At 46.1% G+C, this 20,590-nt stretch overlaps 1 protein-coding gene across 1 annotated transcript in view; it reads right to left on the bottom strand.

The window, feature by feature from the left end:
• The window catches only part of MORN1 (MORN repeat containing 1), a 3,597,386-nt gene that overhangs the window by 3,106,275 nt on the left and 470,521 nt on the right, over positions 1-20,590 (bottom strand). The gene's annotated exons all lie outside the window — the stretch shown is intronic.

The raw sequence follows: 20,590 nt of genomic DNA, 5'->3' as shown, positions 1-20,590 counted from the left end.
CCTTCAAGCAGAGGTTAGAGTAATAAATAGAACAGTCTTTCATGTTAAGAAAAAGGAGTTAAGCACTCACCATAATGTTCCGTCTGTGTTGTCTGCTTCAGTCTTCATCAAACTTTGCCCATCAGCAAGCTTAGGATTCCAAGCCAGAGCTCGTTCCACCCTACCCATAATGCCTAGCTCCTCTCAGATACCTCAGATCAAGTTTCCTGCCATTATTATCAGAAGAGAGAAATACTTTCTTAAAACAAACAAACAGAGCTTAAAAGAATGCTCGGGAGCTCAGAACAGGAACAAAGGTTCCCAGAATAATCCATCAGGCCCTTGAGAGATAAGGAAGAGGGAAGGAAGGAGGGAAGGTTAATGAAGACTGAAGCAGACAACACAGATGGAATGTTATGGTGAGTACATAACTTCTTTATCTGATGTTGCCTGTTCAGTCTTCATCAAACCTGTTCTTTATCTGATGTTGCCTGTTCAGTCTTCATCAAACCTGTGGGACAGAGTCCCCAGCTGCATAGATCTGGGCGGCCTCATGGAAGGATATTCCGTAGCACTGCAGAACCAAAAGCAGCCTTGTTTCTGGATATGATATCAAGCTTGTAATGTGAAATAAAGGTGTGAGAGCTCACCCATGAAGCAGCTGCACAGATATCTTCTAAAGAAATTCTAGACCAGAAGGCCTGAGATGTGGTTATGAATTTCCTGAAATGAGCTCTGACTGGTGTATGTAAGGGAACATTGTTCAACGAATACACATGAGTAATACAGTCTCTTAACCATCGTGCAATAGTAGCTTTAACAACAGCTTTACCTTTTTTGGAATCTGAGAAAGTGACAAATTATCAGATTTCCTGAACGTTTTTTTCCTATTTAGGTAGAAGTGCAACTGTCTATGAGCATCTAGAAGATACAATATATATTCACCCTTATTTTGGAAATCCAGAAAAAAAACATAGGGAGATTAATGGACTAATTAATGTTGTTTATTGATACAACCTGTGGTAAAAAAAGAGGGATTAGTATGTAAGGTAACTCTGTCTTTATGAAAAATAAGATAGAGAGGTTTGGAGGACAACACTTGCAGCTTCAAAAGCCTCTTGGCTGAAGTAATAAATACTAACAAGGCTGTTTTCCAGGACAAGAATTTCAATTCTGCCTTATCAGCAGGCTCAAAGGGGAGATAAGGTCAGAGTTTGAAGAGGCAACATAAGATCCCACAGAGGAGCAGGATCTTTGATAAGAGGTCGAAGAAGAAATGTACCCTTGAGAAAGGCTTTGCAAAGTCTAGAAGAAGCTAAAAGATGTAGCATTCTCCCCAATGTGAAAATTAGAAATGGCTGCTAACTGAACTTTAATAGTAGAGAAGCTGGCCCCCAAATGAAAAAGACCATCTAGGAAAGCCAAAACTGCTGAAATGGGCACCGTAAGCAGATCAGTGTGATGCTGTTTGGCAAAAATGGAAAACCTTTTCCACTTACTTTTATATATTTTCTGGGTAAAAGACTTAAGGTGAAGAAATCATAATCTTCTGGACTGGGGAGGAAAGCCTGGATTGTCTAGCCATTATTGGAATTGGAGAAACCATGCAGTTTGTTTCAAATTGTGAAGATCCGGATGAAGTTGCCCTGAGGGCTGAGACAGAAGGTATGGACGTGGTTCCAGTGTCCACAGAGGGCAAATTAGGTGAGACCACAGAAAGTTGAACTAACTTGCTGAGGCCAAAAGGGGGCAATGAGGATCACTTTGCTCTTCAACCTGCATACCTTCTGAAGAAATCTGGGAATCAGAGGAAGAAGAGGAAATGCATAAAGTAGACCAGGAGGCCAAGCATGGGCTAGAGCATCTTTTGGTGACTGTCCCTGTGCAGGGATCAGGGCAAAGTACCTGCTGCACTTGTTGTTGAAGGGACAGGCATAAAGGTTGCAGCAGGGTTAACCCCATTTGAGGAAAATGCTGTTTGCCACTGACTGATTCAGAGACCACTCATTAGGCATCAATAGTACCCTGCTGATCCTGTCCGCCAATATGTTCTCCCCGGAATGTGGACTGCAACTACAAAGTGTTTGGTAGAGACAGTCCACTGCCACACTCTCATCGCTTCTCGACAAAGGGCATCAGACTTGGTTCCACCTTGTTTGTTGAGATTACCAGACAACAGATCTGTTGTCGGTCTGAATCTGAATTGTCCCTAGAGGAAGAAGGGAGTGAAGGGATTGCAATGCTAAAAGCACTTCCCTCATCTCTCCTGGGGAGTCCACATGCCTTGAATGGTCTGCCCAGGTAATACCCCCACCCATCCCAACTGGAAGGCATCCATGGTCAACATGGGGATGGGGGTGGGAAGAATGAAAGGTCGACCCTGAGATACTTCTGGATCATGAATCCACTACAAAATAGAATTTCTGCAAACTTGTGACAGTCTTATAGGATGATTGAGGGGATGATGCAAAAGGGGCCATTGGAATGACAATGTCCACTGAAGGGCTCTCATATGTAAATGAGCTGTCGGTTGTAAAGATATTGTTGCAGCCATAGAACCCAGAGTCCTGAGAACAAGATTTGCTGGAGGAACTGGAACCGCTAGCATTTGCCTGATATTTGTCCATAGTGAGAGAATCCTGTCCGGTGGAAGATAGGCCAGGGTTTTGTTTGTATACAAGTGGGCTCCTATAAAAATGTATCATTTGCACAGGTTGCAATTGTGACTTTTGAAGGTTTATGATGACCCCTATGATTGGGGACAGTTGCAAGAGAAAATCCCTGGCTTGGATCACTAGATGACAAGATGGTGTGAATAGGCGCCAGTTGTCCAGGTAAGGAAACACGTGGAATCCCTGCAGTCTGAGGTGAGCTGCAACCACTGCCATGCATTTGGTGAACACCCTGGGGGCTGTGGTGAGACCAAATGGAAGCGCACAAAATTGGTAGTGACTGGCTCCCTGCCTGAAATGGAGGTACCTTCTGGAGTGTCTGTTCATTTTGATGTGATAGTATGCATTCTTCACGTCTATGAGTACATCCAGTCATCCTTCTGTAGAAAGGGAAAAATGGACTGAACCATGAACATCCTGAACTTTATGTGTTTCACTGATTTGTTCAGGTAGGTTAGGTCCACTATGGGCCTGAGATCCCCTGTTTTCTTTGGAACTAAAATGAATCAGGAGAAAATCCCTGATCCACGCTGGTCTGAGGAGACCTCCTGGATGACTCTTTTTTGAAGTAGCTTTGCTATTTCCAAAGTTGCTTCCACCCTCTGCTTGGGTGGAACATCCGGGACGTGTTGTTTTGGTTTGGTGGGGATTTAAAAAGGAAATGCAGTAACCTCTGGATATGACACCTTGCACCCATTGGTCACTCATGATAGCCAACGAGTCTTCTAGGTACAAGGAGCATCGTGACCCGATTCCCTCCAGAGATGGACAATCAGGCAACACCTCAGGAATGCTGCAAGGATTTCTCTGAGGGAGAATCCCAAGACCCCTGATTCAGCACACTACTTCTGCCCCAAGGGCAGTGTCTACCACTGGAATTATTCCCCCTCTGCCTCTGGGGGAAAAATCTCCTTGAGCATCCTTTTTGGTGGGGGGTTGAGCCCCTGAGATGGAAGCAACAGCAGAAGAAGGAGCGGGAATAAGACACTGAGAATGAACTTACTTCTTCTGTACCACAACTTCTTTCCCTTGCACTGATTCCTGGAGATGGACCTTCTCAGGGTAGATTGATTGAAGTGATTCTGACAGCAGTCAGGGTCTTTCCATCTTTCTTTCTGTGGGAGAGAGTGTCGCAAACAGTTAGTCCAAAGACAGAGGAACCATCAAAGGGGGCATTAACAAAAGACACCTTAAAAGGTTCTGCGAAATCACACAGCTGCATCCAGGCATGGCACCGAATGGCCCTAGAGGTGTTGTCAACTGTATGAGAGATAAGCCTCATGGACACATTGGAAATGGACTGCAGAGTGGCCATATGGGAAATAAAGGAAGTGTGTTCCTCCACAGTCATGGACTCAGGGCTGGAGCTAGACAGTTCCTTAAGTAAATCCCTCTGTAAAGTGGTAAAGGTGCTCTGAGGGCAAAGGTGGAAGAAGAATAGACCATTTTCCCAAATCTGTCCATAGCCCTAGACTCCCTGTTAGGGGATGGGACAGTAGAGTTTTCCTGGGCAAGCTCTTTCTTGGTGGCCACCGCCACCACCATGGCATCTACTGGAATGCCCTTCATCCAGTGAGGCCTATCCTTGGGGGCACTAAGAATCTTATCCACTCTTTTAGGGATAGGTTCTGCAGCATCTGGTTCCTTTCATGCCCTTGCAGACACCAGGTCCATGGGGGGGGGGGTCTGCCAACAGGGACACCCAGGATGTAGATGGGCCAGTTCAGAAGGCCTCCAGGAGCACTGACTCAGCCAGGGTGGGGTTTAAAGCCAACCAACCATCTCTCTGGTGAAGAATTTCTAAAATGTCTCCAAACAAGACATCAGTTGAGGATCTAGGGGAACCCTCCCCTTCATCAAAGTCAGTGTCTGTCATGAGAAATTCCTTTGGGGAATCTAGGTGCCTCCTTTTGCACCTTTTCTTCCAAGGAACCTCCTTGGTTTGGTGCTCCGGGGTGGTATTGGAAGAAGTCTGGGCTTCCCTAAGTGGAAGAGTCTGGAGGCCCTGAGGAGCCAGCTGCTCCAGTGGCAGAAGAGAGGTCTCCGGGGCCAGAGGTCTCCTAGGAATGGAGAGGACCCTCTCGACCACCTCAAAGGCAGAAGGGCTACCAGAGTCTCAAAGAAGCCTCTCCTGTTCCAAGGGATCAAGAGCAGACTGATGTCAGTCACCAACAGCCTTCCACTCCATGGAGGGAGTCAGCGCCAAGTTATCAAATGCCAAGGCACTGAGGGGAAGCAACAACTCTGAGAGCTTTGGAGTCTAAGTCATACCCACAGACTTTACATCAAGGCTTCAGCTGTGAGACGTGCCGGCCCCAATGAGGTTAGAACCAAGAGAATCAAGGAAGCAGTCAGGCATGAAGAACTAAGGACCATCGGGCCCAACAGACGTGGGAGCTCCAAAAGAGTAGGCCGGATTGGACAAGGAGAAACTATCCTGCAGGGAGAGGCTTGCAGATCCTGTAGGGGACAGAGCTGAGAGGACCCCCATCTGGATCTGTGTACAGAGAAACTTCCTCATCAATCTGTCCACCTCGTTCTCCAACAGGCTCTGAGAGGACCAGATGGATGAGGACATAGGGCAGGGTCTGGAATGATGCCTGGGAGAAGCAAACCTCAGAGACATGCTCAGCAGCACAAGCTCCAGCCCTGAAGAGGGAGCTGGGACACAGGGCAAAGAAGAAGACATCAGAATCAGTGCTGGAGAACTCTGCTCCAAAGGTCTCAGGGCCTTATTTGGAAGCTCCAACTCAACAGACATGGAGGGGTCCTTGGACCATTTCTTATGGTACCTGGCCTCCTCAGACTTTTTTTGGGGGGTGGGGGGTTGAGCCCCTGAGATGGAAGCAACAGCAGGGGAAGGAGGGCAATAAGTTCCCTGAGAATGAGCTTATTTCATCTATTTGCAAATGCCCAGGGAAGAAAGTCCTTGCAGATAGAACAAACCACCTGAAGGTGGGCAGGACCCAAATAAATGCACTCCCTGTGGGCATCAGAAACAGGGATCTTGTGGCCACAGGAAGTGCATTTATTAAACCCAGTGGGTTTGTCAGATTTCTCTGACATAATAGCAGGAGAAAGAAGAAAGTAAGATGACAAAGATAAAAAGCGATGACCACATGCAGAAAATGCTACACTACGGAAAAAAAACAAAAAACTTTTTTTTTTATTTTTAAAACAAAAAAAGCAGAAATAAAGAGAAGGGTAGGAGAATAAGATAAAAGATCAAAAGACCATTTACAGATGGTTAAACACAAGTTAGAAAACTCCTGGAAGGAGCTCTAACAGGACCACAATGCTTCACTGTGCATGGCAAATAAGATCTGAGGTATCTGAGAAGAGCTAGGCAGTATGGGTAGGGTGGGAGGAGCTCTAACTTGGAATCCTAAGCTTGATGACGGCTGAGTCAGCTCTGAGCTTGGAACAGAGACCCACAGGTTTGATGAAGACTGAACTGACAACATCAGATCCTCAATTCAGCCTGCTGAGCTGGTTCAAATGGAAAAAGAAAAAGAGTATACTGCCCATGCACAAAATTTAGATCGAAAGGAGGAGCTGTTTGCTTTCTAGATGGGGAGAGATGTAAAATCCCCTTTCAAAAACGACTTGACTTGGGAATAAGAAGAAAGGGGATTCAAGGACTGACAAGCAGAAATGACTGATAAATGAATCTTCACATCAGAGTAGGAAAGGCCAAAGGACAATAATTCACACAAATAATCAAGAACCAGAGGCAGCCAGGCCTTAAAATAATCTTGGCCATTGGAATGGAACCAACTAGGAAATCTTTTCTGCTTTTAGCTTTCTTTAATACCTGCTGCGTATTCTCAGACAAAAAGGGTGCTTAAAAAGTATCAAAACACCATCATCCAAGCAGTTAACTGAACTGTTTTCAGGTTGGGGTTTACCAAAAAATCCCTGCAATGGCATTCCTACTCCCGCTGCGGTGCTGCACTGACATATCATATGCTTGTAACCCCAGGCTCCATCTTAGCAACTTGGCATTTTGCTGACTGGCTCTGTTTAACCATGTTAGTGGGTTGTGAGCTGTCATCACAGTGAATTTTCTTCCATACAGATAAGGCTGAAGTTTTTGTAGTGCCCACACTATGGCTAGATATTCCTTTTCTACCGCTGCATAGCATTCATCCCTGGGTTGAGGCCTATGACTGAGATAAACCACTGGGTACTCTTCTCCCTCTGAAGAAATTTGGGTAAGTACAGCCTCCACCCCATAGTTTGAAGCATCCACCTGCACAACAAATTCTTTGCTATAGTCTGGACTGGCTAACACAGGGGCTCCTCCCAAAGCTTCCTTAAGCTTCTGAAATGCCTGCTCACATGCTGTGATCCACACTACCTTATCTGGCCTGTTCTTCCTTGTCAGCTCTGTGAGGGGAGCAGCTATGGTACTTTAACTAGGGACGAACTTTCTTTAGTACCCTGCTGTCCCTAAGAATGCCCTCACCTGCTTTTTGGTAACAGGTGCAGGCCATGCTTGAATAGCTTCCACTTTGGCAGGTTCTGGCCTTATCTTACCACTCCCAACTCTATGTCCTAAGTAGGAGACCTCTGCCATACCCACCTGACATTTGCTCGGCTTAATGGTCAACCCTGCCCTCTGTAGTCTGCCCAGCACCGCCCTGATATGCTGAAGGTGCTCTTGCCAGGAATGGCTGTAGATAGCAATATTATCCATGTAAGCTCCTGCTAAGATATGATCGACCAGCCTCTGGAAAGTTGCTGGGGCATTCTTTATCCCAACGGGCATCTTTGTGAACTCATACAAGTCAAAAGGAGTCACAAAGGCTAACCTCTCTAGCACTGGGATTCAAAGGCACCTGCCAGTAACCCTTGGTAAGATCAATGGTTGTAAGATACGTAGCCCCACCCAGCTATTCTAGGACCTCATCTGTCCTAGGCATGGGGTAAGCATCTGACTCTGTGTGACTATTTAATTTCCTGTAATCCACACAGAACCCGGTGCTGCCATCCTTCTTTGGCACCAACACCACTGGTGAGGCCCAGGGACTGTTAGACTCTTGAATTACCCCTAGTTCCAAAATCACCTGTACCTCCTCCCTCAGAGTCTGTTTGACTCTCTCAGGCACCCTATAAGGGGCCTGCCTCATGGGCCTTTGGGGTCCTGTATCCACCTGGTGCTGCACCAGGTGGGTGCTCCCTGGTTTCCCAGTGAACATGCCCCCAAACTCCTGCAACATTGCTCAGATTTCTCCAACCTGGGTAGGAGATAGCTGCTGGGACATTGATACCCCTTCCACTGAGGTGTCAGCCCGAGCCTCACTGAGGAGATCAGTCACAAGATCTCTCTCAGACTCCTGCAATCCACTGCAAATGCTCAGCACAAGGGCCTCCCTAACATGGTACAGTTTGTGCCCCTGCCTTCTGCCTAACAGTTCCACCATGTACTTAACATCACTTACCTTTCTTACCACCTTGTAGGGTCCCTTCTAAGCTGCTTGCAACATGTTGTGTCTGACAGGAATGAGAACCATCACCTGCTGCCCTACAGCATACTCTCTAGCTCAATCATTCCTGTCATACCACACCTTTTTCTGTTGTTGGGCTTCTGCCAGGTTCTCCTGGGCCAGGCCCATGAGTTCCCTGAGCTTTGTCCAGAGGTTCAGGAGATATGCCACAACAGACTCCTTGTGAGACTCTCACTCACCTTCCCACTCATCTTGAATTAAATCTAGAGGTCCCCTCACCCTATGCCCATACAGCAACTCAAAGGGAGAAAAACTTGTGGATTCCTGGGGGACCTCTCTGTAAGCAAACAGATTGGGCAAATATTTGTCCCACTCCCTCTTAAACTGATCTGCAAATGCCCGTAGCATGGACTTGATTGCAGAGTTTAACCTCTCAACAAGACCATTAGTCTGGGGATGGTAGGGAGTGGTCTTCATGTGCTTCACCCCACAGGACTTCCACAGACAAGCCAGCAGGTCTGACATAAAATTGGCACCTCTGTCAGACAGTATTTCCTTTGCGAAACCTACCCTGCTGAAAATCTCTAGCAAAGCATTTGCCACCTTCTCGGCCTCAGTGGAGGACAAAGCCAGTGCCTCAAGGTATTGTGTAGCATAATCTACAATCACTAAGATATACTTTTTCCCTGTGGAACTTGGGGTACTCAGAGGACCCACAATATCCATAGCTATCCTCTGAAATGGCTCCTCAATCACAGGCAAAGGCATCAAAGGAGCTCTCACCTTGTCTCCTGTCTTGTCTACCTTTTGGCACTGCTCACAGGTCCTGCAGTACCCTGTTACATCTCTGGAAATTCCAGGCCAATAGACGTTTTGCATAATATGCCTCTTTGTACGTTTTATGCCCATATGACCTGCAAAGGGAATATCATAGGCTATAGCTAGAAGTGCCAGATGGTAAGCTACAGGCACTACCAACTGCTGTACTCCCTTACCTTCTAGCTCTCCCTCAGGGGTCCACTCTCTGTACAGTAACCCTTTGTTCCAGTATACAGATTCCCCTTTCCCTTGAAAATCAGGTGCCTTCCTAGATACCTGACTCAGGCCTTGCAATGTAGGATCTGAGAGCTGAGCCTGTCTCAAGTCTCTCCTTATAACCCTTCCCAGTTCCCCTTCCACAGGAAGTCTGGCATCCTCTGAAAGTGGTGCCTCACTGTCAGCCTGGGTACTACTACTCACCTCTATCTTTGCAGTTACCCTGTCCAAGGGAACATCAGTACCCACAAGCAACTGTGGCTCACATTCAGTCTCACTGCTACATCGTAGCTTACTCCCTGAAGTAACTACCTCACCAGTCCTGGCTGCAAGCATGCAGTCTGTCTGGGACTCCCCCAGGCTACCAGACTCGCATTCTTGTCTCCTAGCCTGACTGCGTTTAACTGCATAAGTACATGGTACTGCCTCATCCAAATCCTTCCCTCTCAGGACATCTGCATGATGGTAGTTCCATACCCTGGTTGTCTCAAGACAACCTACTATTGGCATTTTGTCTTTCCTACTTACTGGCTCTTTCACCTTTTGTTCCCCACCTTGCCTCCATGGACACCTGTATGCCACATGGCCCCACTGGTTGCACTCAAAACATTTAACCCTAGCTCCTGGGCGTATACCTGGACTAGTGGCTTCCACTGCTACTGGTGGATTCTGTTGGGGCATTCTGTGCTGCCCACCATGGGTTCCTTTAATCCCATGAGCAGTACTGGGGGTCCCTTTCCTGTGCAGGGCTGCTCTGCCTTCTAAGTATAGGTCTCCCTTCTTCCCCAACTCCTCTGAAGTAGCACACTGTCTATCAGCTAACCAGATCCTCATGTCCTCAGGCAAAGTGCTAAGGGTTTGTTCCCTTACCAAAAGGTCTGCCAGCCCTTCAGAAGTGGTGACCTGACATCCACTCACCCAGCTATGAAAATAAGTTCTCAGTTCAGCAATATATTCACATACATTTTCATCTGCCTTGCATTTATGCTCACAAAACTTTTTCCTATACATTTCAGGTGTTAGCTTAAAACATTCCAACAAGGGTCTTTTTACAGCAGTATAATCAAAACAGTCAGTGTCATGCATTTTTGCTAAAGAAGTTTCAGCTTTACCATGGAGTAAGGGGATCAGGAACAGTACCCAGAGCCCTTGGTCAACTTCATACTGTTTACATACCCATTCAAACATATGAATGAAGCTATCAAAATTATCCCTCTCTTTAAACTGTGGAAGAAATTTACTGACCTTTTGGGGCCCGGTTACTCCCTTCCCCATTACCTCCATGACTCTGGCGAAGAGTCAGCATTTTCCTCTCATGCCTCCTCTGCCGTTCATTTTCCTCAGCTTGTAGACTCCTCATTTTCTCAGCTGCTTCTAGTTCCATATGCCTGGCCTCCAACTCAAGTCTCTTTAGCTGGATTTTTAAGTCCACTGCAGAAAGGTTAAGCTGTCCATTCTCCCAAGGATATTGTATCTCCACTGTCAGTCTGATTGTCCTCCAGGCTGCTATTTTCTGATGCAGCTTAACCAAGGCTGCAATCAGGTCTGCCTTAGTCAGGTTTCCATGCACCATTCCCCTAGCCTGGCACATCTCTGCCAGCTGGCTCCTTGTCAGCTTTCCATACTCCTCTACTGACATGCTGCCTGCTCACCCTGACTAACACTAAGCTAACAAAGGAAATAAAACAATTGTCATCTGAACTCTGAGTATACATTGCGTGGCTGTTTTAGAGTACAAAACACTATTAGAGATCATTGTACATAAGCTACAGGAATTCGCTCTACCCACACCACTACAAGCCAGTGTTTGCCAACTAATCAATATGTGATGTGGATCCCACCACAGCAAACCAATATGTTAAAGGATATCCCAACCACTGCCACCAATATGTGATGACCGTGCCCTGCCCCAGCAATCAAGGAGCCTTAATCCTCACCACTAACACCAGAGAGGACAACTCCTAGATGAGGAAAGGATAACTAATACAGTAAAGTACAATTTCCCTTAAGTGCACACAGAGATCACAGTCAGTCTGGGGCTGGTTGCTCCCTTGCTCACCAGGTCCCTAATAAGACTCCCAACTGGCACAGCTATAGGGTCCAGATCTCAGCCTAGCTGGCAAGCTAACCTCCAGTACCCTCTCTGTCCAACCAGTGCTTCGTGTCCCTGCCCAGGTAGCTGACACACACCCACACTTTGAGATAAGTATTTATACAACTTCACAGACACTCCTGGGAAAGGATGACACAGATTCTCCAGCTGTGCCCCTTTACCCAGACTATACGGTAGTAATTTCTGCCACCGCCAGCTAATATTATTATCAGCTAACCAAAGGCCCTTGAAAGTGTGTCCAATTATTACTGTGCAATATTATTATCCAGTTGGTAATGTGACTATTCAGTCTATGGCTTATTTTAGAGTGGCCTATTGCAATGAGCTCTATAAATATGCATTGTACTCTAGAGCCTACTTCTCTATACAAACCAGCCACAGGTAAAGGTTTTTAAAATATTTAATAATAAATAATTAAAACACAAGACAATACTACTACACCACAGTGATATCTAAAAGTTCAGAGATCACACTGAAATTAAAACAATACAGTAGGACAGGTCTGATGTCAAAGAAAAACACAATCTAACTTTCTAATTTTTAGCTATTCTTAAGAGAAAACACAGTGCTATAATCTTACTTACATACATAAAGAGCAAGCAGTGCTGGGTGAGATGTCCAAGATCAAAATGCTTTCAGTCTCTCACTGAATAAGAAGTTATGTACCTACCATAACGTTCCATGTTAGTTGTCTTCTTCTCGCCTTCTTTCTTGCTGGTTGGTTGGGTTTGGAGCCGATCCTCGGCTCCGACTCGGCCATCTTCTAAAGCTCGAGAGCTATTTACTGGCTTGAGGCCTCCCCATATCCCACAATGCCTGATGCTAGATCCCCAGATCTCGTCTGGTAGACCTAACTACAGACAAATATAAGGACACCTGTCCCAACAGCATAAGTTTAGCTACAGAGCAAAAAGGTTGAGGGAACAAAGCAAATAAGATCCAGCCAGCTAAAAGGAACTCATAGGGCAACTCTTCTTGGTCTATTAGGATAGGGGGACGGAGGGTGGGACGCAAGAAAGAAGGCGAGAAGAAGACAACTAACATGGAACGTTATGGTAGGTACAGAACTTCTTAATGTCACCTTCATTCTTGCTGGTTGGGACAGCATCCCTAGCACCTCAGTCCTGTGTGGCTCATCGGAACAGACTCTTCAGCACAGTGGAAGCAAAATCAGCTCTGCTCCTAGAGGCCACATCCAACTTATAATGAGAAATAAATGTATGGGGAGTGGCCCATGTTGCTGCCGCACAAATGGCTTCCATTGGTAATCTTGTCTGAAAAGCGACAGAAGTAACTAAAGCCCTAGTAGAGTGGCCTTTTGGTTTAGCAGGGAGCTGTTTGTTCCTCAATTGATAAATCAAAGTAATAATAGAAGTCAACCACCTAGACAGAGTTACTTTAGACACTGGTAGACCTTGTTTACCTTCAGCATAGGACAGGAAGAGCTGATCTGATTTTCTAATTTGTTTAGTCCTATGCAAGTAGAAACGTAATTGTCTATGAATATCCAACTGATGTAATTTATGTTCAGCTTTGTTGGAATAATTTGGGAAGAAGACCGGAAGATCAATGGACCGATTCAGATTACTCTCAGAAGGTACCTTAGGAAGGAAGGAGGGATTAGTCCTGAGCGAAACTCTGTCATTATGGAAAACTAAATAAGGAGGGTGAACACAAAGGGCCTGGAGTTCGGAAACTCTTCTGGCTGAGGTAATTGCCACAAGAAAGAGGTTTTTCCAAGAAAGAAACTTTAAGGAACATGAAGCTGTGGGTTCAAAGGGGGGCAATATTAGGGAAGCTAAGATCAAATTAAGATCCCACGGAGGCGGGGGATCTCTTACTGGGGGCATGAGCAAAGTAGTCCCTTTGAGAAAAGCTTTGCAAAGCTTATGGGACATGATACTAGTTTCAGATAGGCCTGTATGAAAATTTGAAATTGCGGCTAACTGAACTCTAATGGTGGCAGAAGAGGACCCAGCCTGAAAAAGTTCCGCTAAGAAATCTAAAACGTGGTGGACCGGGGCTGAAAAGGGATCTATGTTTTTATACTCTGCAAGAGAAACGTTTCCACTTACTAGCATAAGTTTTTCTGGTGGTAGATTTGTGCGAAGATAAGATGATTTCATGCACCGATTGGGAAATGTCCAGAAGCCTGGCTAAGGTTGGAAGTGGAGCAACCAAGCAGTGAGGTTGAAAGATTGCAGGGATTGGTGGAGCCCGCCCGACTGATGGATCAGGAGGTCTGGTACAGGGTCCATGGCTGCTCCAGGTGGTGATGATGCAGGAACGGAAACCAAATTTGTCGAGGCCAGTAGGGGGCAATGAGGATCATCATGCATCCCAGCACGGTAGCTTTCTGTAGTAGTTTGGGAATAAGGGGAAATGGAGGGAATGCATAAAGAAGTCCCTGAGGCCAATCGTGGATTACAGCGTCTCTGGGAGGGTATCCGGGAAGAGGGAGAAGAGAAAAGAAACTGTCGCACTTGCTGTTGAAGGGGGTGGAGAAAAGGTCGCAGCAAGGCTGACCCCATTTGCGGAAGATTTGGTCTGCCACTGTCTGATTGAGAGACCACTCATGAGGCATGAGAATTGCACTGCTCAGCCTGTCCGCTATAACGTTTGACTTCCCAGGGATGTGCATTGCTATCAGAAACCACTGGGAAGAGATCGCCCATCGCCAGAGCTTCTCGACATAAGGGGTAGGACTTGGTTCCGCCCTGCTTGTTGATGTACCACACTACCGACATATTGTCTGTCTGAATTGCAATGGTCCCAGTGGGAAGAGAATTCTGAAGAGTTTGCAATGCTAAAAGCACAGCTCTCATCTCCAAGACATTGATATGCAGATGGTACTCATGGGGATGCCATGTGCCTTGGACTGTTCTGCCCTGAAAGTGCCCCCCCCCCCGATCAGGGAGGCATCTGTGGTCACCGTGGCTACTGGAGGAGGAAGAACAAATGGTCTGCCCTGGGGTACTGACGGGGAAACCATCCACCAAGCAAGCTGGTCTTTGCATGTCTGTGTAATCATAATCATGTGAGACATTGGAAGTTGTAGAAATGACCATTGGGTGAAAAGCAACCACTGAAGAATCCTCATATGAAAACGAGCCAGGGGGACTAGTTTGATCGCTGCTGCCATGAGGCCCAATGTCTTCAGGATGAATCTGGCCTGAATTTTCTTGCATCCTAATAACACCTGTACATGTCGGCGAATATCTAATACTCTGTGTAATGGAAGTCTCGCTGACATGTCTTTTGTAATTAAACTTGCACCTATAAATGTTATAGACTGACAAGGAGAGAATGCAGACTTTTCGAAATGTAGTGTGATACCTAGATTGGAGCAAGTTTGGATGGTGTAGTTCCTGGCTCATAGCAGCTGATGTCTGGTGGTAGCAGTAAGGAGCCAGTCGTCTAGTTAGGGAAACACCTGGAATCCTTGCCGTCTCAGGTGAGAGGTAACTACTGCCATACATTTGGTGAACACCCTGGGGGCTGTGGTGAGACCAAAGGGCAGAGCTCGGAACTGATAATGACTGGCTCCCAGCCGGAAGTGGAGGAATCTTCTGGAGCGCCTGTCCATTTTGATATGGTAGTACACATCTTGAAGATCTATGGAGCACATCCAATTGTCCTGACCCAAAAAGGGTAGAATGGACTGAAGCGTGACCATCCGGAACTTTGTTCTTTGTACAGACCTGTTTAGTCTGCTGAGATCCAAAATGGGTCTCCAGTCCCCTGTCTTTTTTTGGTACCAAAAAGAGCCTTGAGTAGATTCCGGATCCTTGCTGGTCTGCTGGGACTCATTGGATGGCTCTTTTTTGTAGCAGTTTTGAGATCTCTTGGACTGCTTGTTCCCATAGACTGGGTGGAACATCTGGAAGGGATTTGTTTGACCTTAAGGGGGTATGAACGAAGGGAATTCTGTAACCTCCGGATATAATAGACTGTACCCATCTGTCTTGAGTTATGTCTTGCCAGGCTTTTGGGTACAGCGATAATCTTTCCCCGACTGCCTCCGAAGGCGGGCAGCTGGGCAGCCCCTCAGGGATGCTGGAAGGGCTTGTCAGAGAAGGGATCTCTGCTGCCCTGATTTTGCGGGCACCCTCTGCCTCGAGGGCAGTGTCTATTGTTCCCTCCTCTGCCTCTGGAGGGGAAACTCACCACGTGTGTCAGGCATGGCTCCCTTGGGTTTCTGGAACCACATTTTGCCACTTTTCTGACCTTTGGAGTATGTTCTAGGAGGAGTGGAAAAACGGACTCCCACAGCAGAGAGAGTCTTGCCTTCCTGCTCACACCTGGTAAGGATATCCTTCACCTGTGGTCCAAAAAGAGCAGAACCATCAAAAGGGGTATTGGTGAAAGATGCCTTAATGGGATCCGCAAAGTTACATAACCGCATCCAAGCGTGCCTTCTCAAGGCCACACCTGTGCCTGCGGCTCTACTCGCCCCATCAGCTGCATAAGAAATGAGCCACATGGAGGAGTTCACTATCGAATTAAGAGTCGCCAGCTGGGAGGTAATCTTATCCTGGGCCCCCGCAGCTGAAGGATCTTGAAGGGTATCTCCTAGCTCCTTAAGGAGATCCCTTTGAAGGCATGTAAAATGACACAAATAGTTCAGCGACCGCATGGAAAAGGTCGCTGAGGAAAACATCCACTTCCCATATCTGTCCATCGTCCTAGACTCCTGATTAGGGGGATGGACAGACGAAGAAGTCTCAGCCAACTCCTTTTTCATGGACGCTGCTACCACCATAGCATCAACAGGGACACCCTTTGTCAAAAATTGCTTGTCTTGTGGTGCTGTGATGAATTTCATAAGCCTTCAAGGAGTTGGTTCCACTGTGTCTGGGGCTGACCATGCCTTTTGAGCCACCACTGCCATCAGAGGATCGAAAGGCGGAGACACCCAGGAGGTGGAGGGGCGAGAAACAAACGCGTCCAGATATACCGACTCATCCTCAGAAGGGTTAAGGGTAGTCCAGTTCCCCCTCTGCCTAAGTATCTCAAGGATGTCTGAGAAGGAGACATCTTCAGAGGGGGACCTCGGGGACCCTTCTGAATCCTCTAAGTCGGTATCCAAAGTGACTGACTCAGGGGAGTTAACATGCTTCCTCTTACATTTTCTCTTTCGAGGGGGGTCCTCTGAATGATCAGGGGAGGCCTCGAAAGAGGAGGACATGCCCGACGTGCCCACTGGGGCGACCTGGAGCACTTGTTCTCCTCGCTTGGGGTCTGGAGGAGGGGCAGAGGCAGACGCAGGCACCATGGGGGGAGGAGCCGAAGAGGCTGATCGTGGGGCTGACTGAGGGGCCAGCACACTCCTCATGACCTCAAAGGCACCCCTTCCCAGCAGAGAAGAAGGCTCAGGCTCCGAAGAGACCGGAACCCTCCCCTGCACTGAGAGGGATGGCTCCGAGGCAGAAGTAGGAGCAGAGCTCACCTGCGCCGAAGCTCCGAGAGGGAAAACGGGGTCGGACAAGGGTCCGAAGCCACTCGCCCCCTCGGAACCGACAACGGAGTCTCGGCACCCAGATCCCTCCAAGGACGGTGCCATGGAAGTGATCGGAGCTGAAGGAACCAAAAGGGTAGGTATCAGCTCCGACGGTTCCACAATCCAAACCCCAACCAGCTCAGGCTCCGAACTCAAGGGGTGAGTCGAAGGAGGAACTACTGTACAGATGGGCAGAGCCGAACCCTGATGAGGGGGGCTGGATAGCATTTTAGCCAGGGCCTGTGATTTCAGAAGTCTGCTCACCACTCTCTCCAAGTCATGGTCAGACAATCTCGAAGACCAAGAAGAGTGAAATCGGTGACTTCGCTCCGACTGTAACAGAGGTGACCCCGGAGCTGAGCGAATTGACTCTAGGGATGGAGACCTAGAACGCTTTCGGCTCCCTGAAGGTTCTGACCCCAGGATCATAGCTGACTGAGAGGCAGGTACTTCGGTTCTGGCCATAACTGAAGTCGAAGCAGGCGCCACACCCGACGACGGCTCCGAGCTGGGAGCCGACGGCTTTGATGGCTGGAAGGGTTTCCCTGGCTGAGTCTTAGCAGGTGACCCTTCAGGTTTTAGTAATCCTCTAAGGATCCCAGCAGTAGACACAGGAAGTGTGACCATCTGTCAGAGACATTTTCTGACAGAATGAGTCACACTTCTTGAATCCCGATATCTTAGTATCTTTGGATATCCTGTAAAAAGAAAAATCACAGGAAAAAAAGGCCAACAGTACAACAGTAGGTAACAAGTATAAAGAACCGTACACACACACAAAAAAACAGTTACCACACCTTAACAACACACACAAACACACACTATAACTATAATATATATATATATATATATATATATATATATATATATATATATACACATATATATATATATATATGGATCTATCTTACTACGTCGACATGTCAAAACGCCGACAACAAAATCACCGACACCACATAACCGACATTTCACAAACACGAAACCTCACATGCCCGACACACCATAATCCCGACAAGCAACAAACAAAACAAATCCCCGGTCCAAAAGCACACACACAACACAAGCACACCAAAATCCTTACAAACCAACACTAAACCTCACATACACAACTACCTACAACCTTAACCCAAACCCTAACCCTAAGGTCCGCCACTATCACACACTCACCTAACCCGCCTAACCCTAACTCACTTAACCCGCCCTAACCCACAAACTATCACAGTCGCACACTTACCTAGCCAGCTTCTAACCCTAACTCACTTAACCCGCCCTAACCCACAAACTATCACAGTCGCACTTACCTAGCCCGCCCCTAACCCTAACTCACTTAACCCGCTAACCCACACACTATCACAGTCGCACACTTACCTAGCCCGCCCTAACCCTAACTCACTTAACCCGCCCCTAACCCACAAACTATCACAGTCGCACACTTACCTTACTCGCACCCTAACGTCCGTCACTACCGCATACATACACAGCCTTTTCCCATGTCGATGTTCTCAGCGTCGGGGTTTTGATCCGTCGGTCTTCTCCGTTTTCGATCTTCTGGCGTCGGTGTTCTCGCTGTCGGCGTTCTGACTTGTCGACGTAGTAAGATAGACCCATATATATACATATATATATATATATATATATATATATATATATATATATATATATATATATATATATATATATATATATATATACTATAAAAAGTACTACAACTATTTCTACCTGAAAACACTACAAAAGGTATTTTAGAGAACAAGGGTTAGCCTCTAACTAAAATGGCTACCTTGAAGAGAGAAAAAGAGAGGGGGGAGGGGAAAACTCTCTAACAGTAAAACGAGTTTTCTAAGGGGATGTGATAGATCTAAAACTACACAGAGACAAAAAGTACTAAACTACTATAATAAGAACTAAACACTAACTATTTATATGAAAGTTTTTTATATAAAACCTATCAAAAGACAAAAATACGACCTGAGCCAGCAAAAGCGACCTCGTAGCAGAAGCGGAAAATGAGATCTAGGGATCTAGCGCCAGGCATTGTGGGATATGGGGAGGCCTTGAGCCAGTAAATAGCTCTCGAGCTTTAGAAGATGGCCGAGTCAGAGCCATGGATCGGCTCCGAACCCAACCAACCAGCAAGAATGAAGGCAAGATAAACAACATCAATAGTTTTTAAACACTAACCAACAGCTCTGCTGAGGTCCTCCCAAATTACATCATTTTGACACTTAGGTTTTCTCAGTATTCACATTACGTCATCTTGACACTTAGTCTGGAGTCCCCAGGACACAAACTGCATTATTTAGCAAGCTAACACCTGCTCAGGAAACTACAACAATAAAATACATTTCACATGTACACTCTAGCAGAAACCAAAGCAATAAAACACCTTCCACATGTAAATTCTGGCCCTTAACTTTAACCTTAAAACAATGGACTTGAAACCTGCATCCAGACTCACTGGAGCAGACTTGTAAAACATCAAAGCGATTCATAAGATCTTTCCAACTTCAAAAGACACATTTGAAATGCTTGGCTTGGTTTTCCTTACAGCAGATGGCAATGTTGCAACAATCTTGAAGTTCACATTTTACAGTGTTTTCTTTCATTTAAAAACCCAAGCCTGTATTTTACATTTATTTATACAGTTGATAGAATTATGTATCAGATTCTATTTGACTAGGCTGGCAGCCTTCGCCCATCTTCCTCCAGTCTTAACACGTACAACTTTCACAACTGTACTATGCTCATCATTCCCATTGCTTAAGTAGCCTTTAGTCTATATGGGTTGATTACAAAAGCCTATCCAACCTGAGAGGAGGAGGAGGAGGAGGAAGGATATGAATCCAGGAATCCTTGGAGACTGGTCCTAGCAAAGCCAGTCCTGGATCTAACCAAAAGATAATAGTGTGCAATACATTGTACAAGTATATACTAAGGACCATGTAGCTGCCTCTAGAAACCTTGTAGAATCCACCCCTTTCCAATATGCCAAAGAAGACGTGGTCCCCAGAGAGTGTGTCTTAATTCTGCCTGGAAGTGGTTCATCATGGTGGGTATAACAAAAGGTAATAGCTGAGGACAACCAACTAGAAAAAGTCTGTTTGATGTGGATTGTCCTTTTGTTAGTCCTAACATAAGAAATAAAATAACCAATTTGCTTTTCTAAAGGACTAATTTCTATCAAGATATTACCTGAGCTGCCAATGCATGACCAGAGTTTAAGTAATCTTTTCTCCATGGTTCTGAGGGTTAGGCTAGAACACTGGAAGGATAATGGTTTGATTCAGAGAAACTCTAAAATAACCTTGGGCATGAATGAGGGATTGCTTCTTACTCATACGTGATCCCAGACCAGAACATAATAGATAGGGTTAATCCACCAAGAGAGCTAGCAACTCAGATAATCATCTTACAGATGTCAGAGCAAAAATAATAGTTTTCCAAGAAAAGAACCTTAAATCTACCTGATGTGTATATTCAGATAGAGATGTGGTTAACTTTTCCAAAAAAAATTTAAAATGCCAGAAAGAAGCAACTTGTTTGCAAGGTGAGCTCAGAGAAACACTCCCATCAAAAACTGTTTTACTGAGAAAACATTGAAAAGAGTGAAGGGTCCAAGTGCAGACATATTGAAGTGGCTGCAAGATGTACCTGGACAGAGCAGAACAAAGGCCAAAGGATAATAACTCATATAAATATATGAGTACCAGTAGTAGAATCCCAGATAGGGTCCTACTTATTCGGTAGGCACCAACTAGAAAATCGTTTCATATGTCAAGATAAGACTTTTTAGAAGCAATATTTCTTGCCTCCTTTAGTACGAGTAGTATCAGAGACCAGG

This window comes from Protopterus annectens, chromosome 2.part1 (genome assembly GCF_019279795.1).
Source record: "Protopterus annectens isolate FY-2018-M chromosome 2.part1, PAN1.0, whole genome shotgun sequence".
NCBI classification, from domain to species: Eukaryota; Metazoa; Chordata; order Ceratodontiformes; family Protopteridae; genus Protopterus; species Protopterus annectens.
Note: the sequence above shows the minus strand (reverse complement) of the source record. Positions and strands in the feature narration are given on the sequence as shown.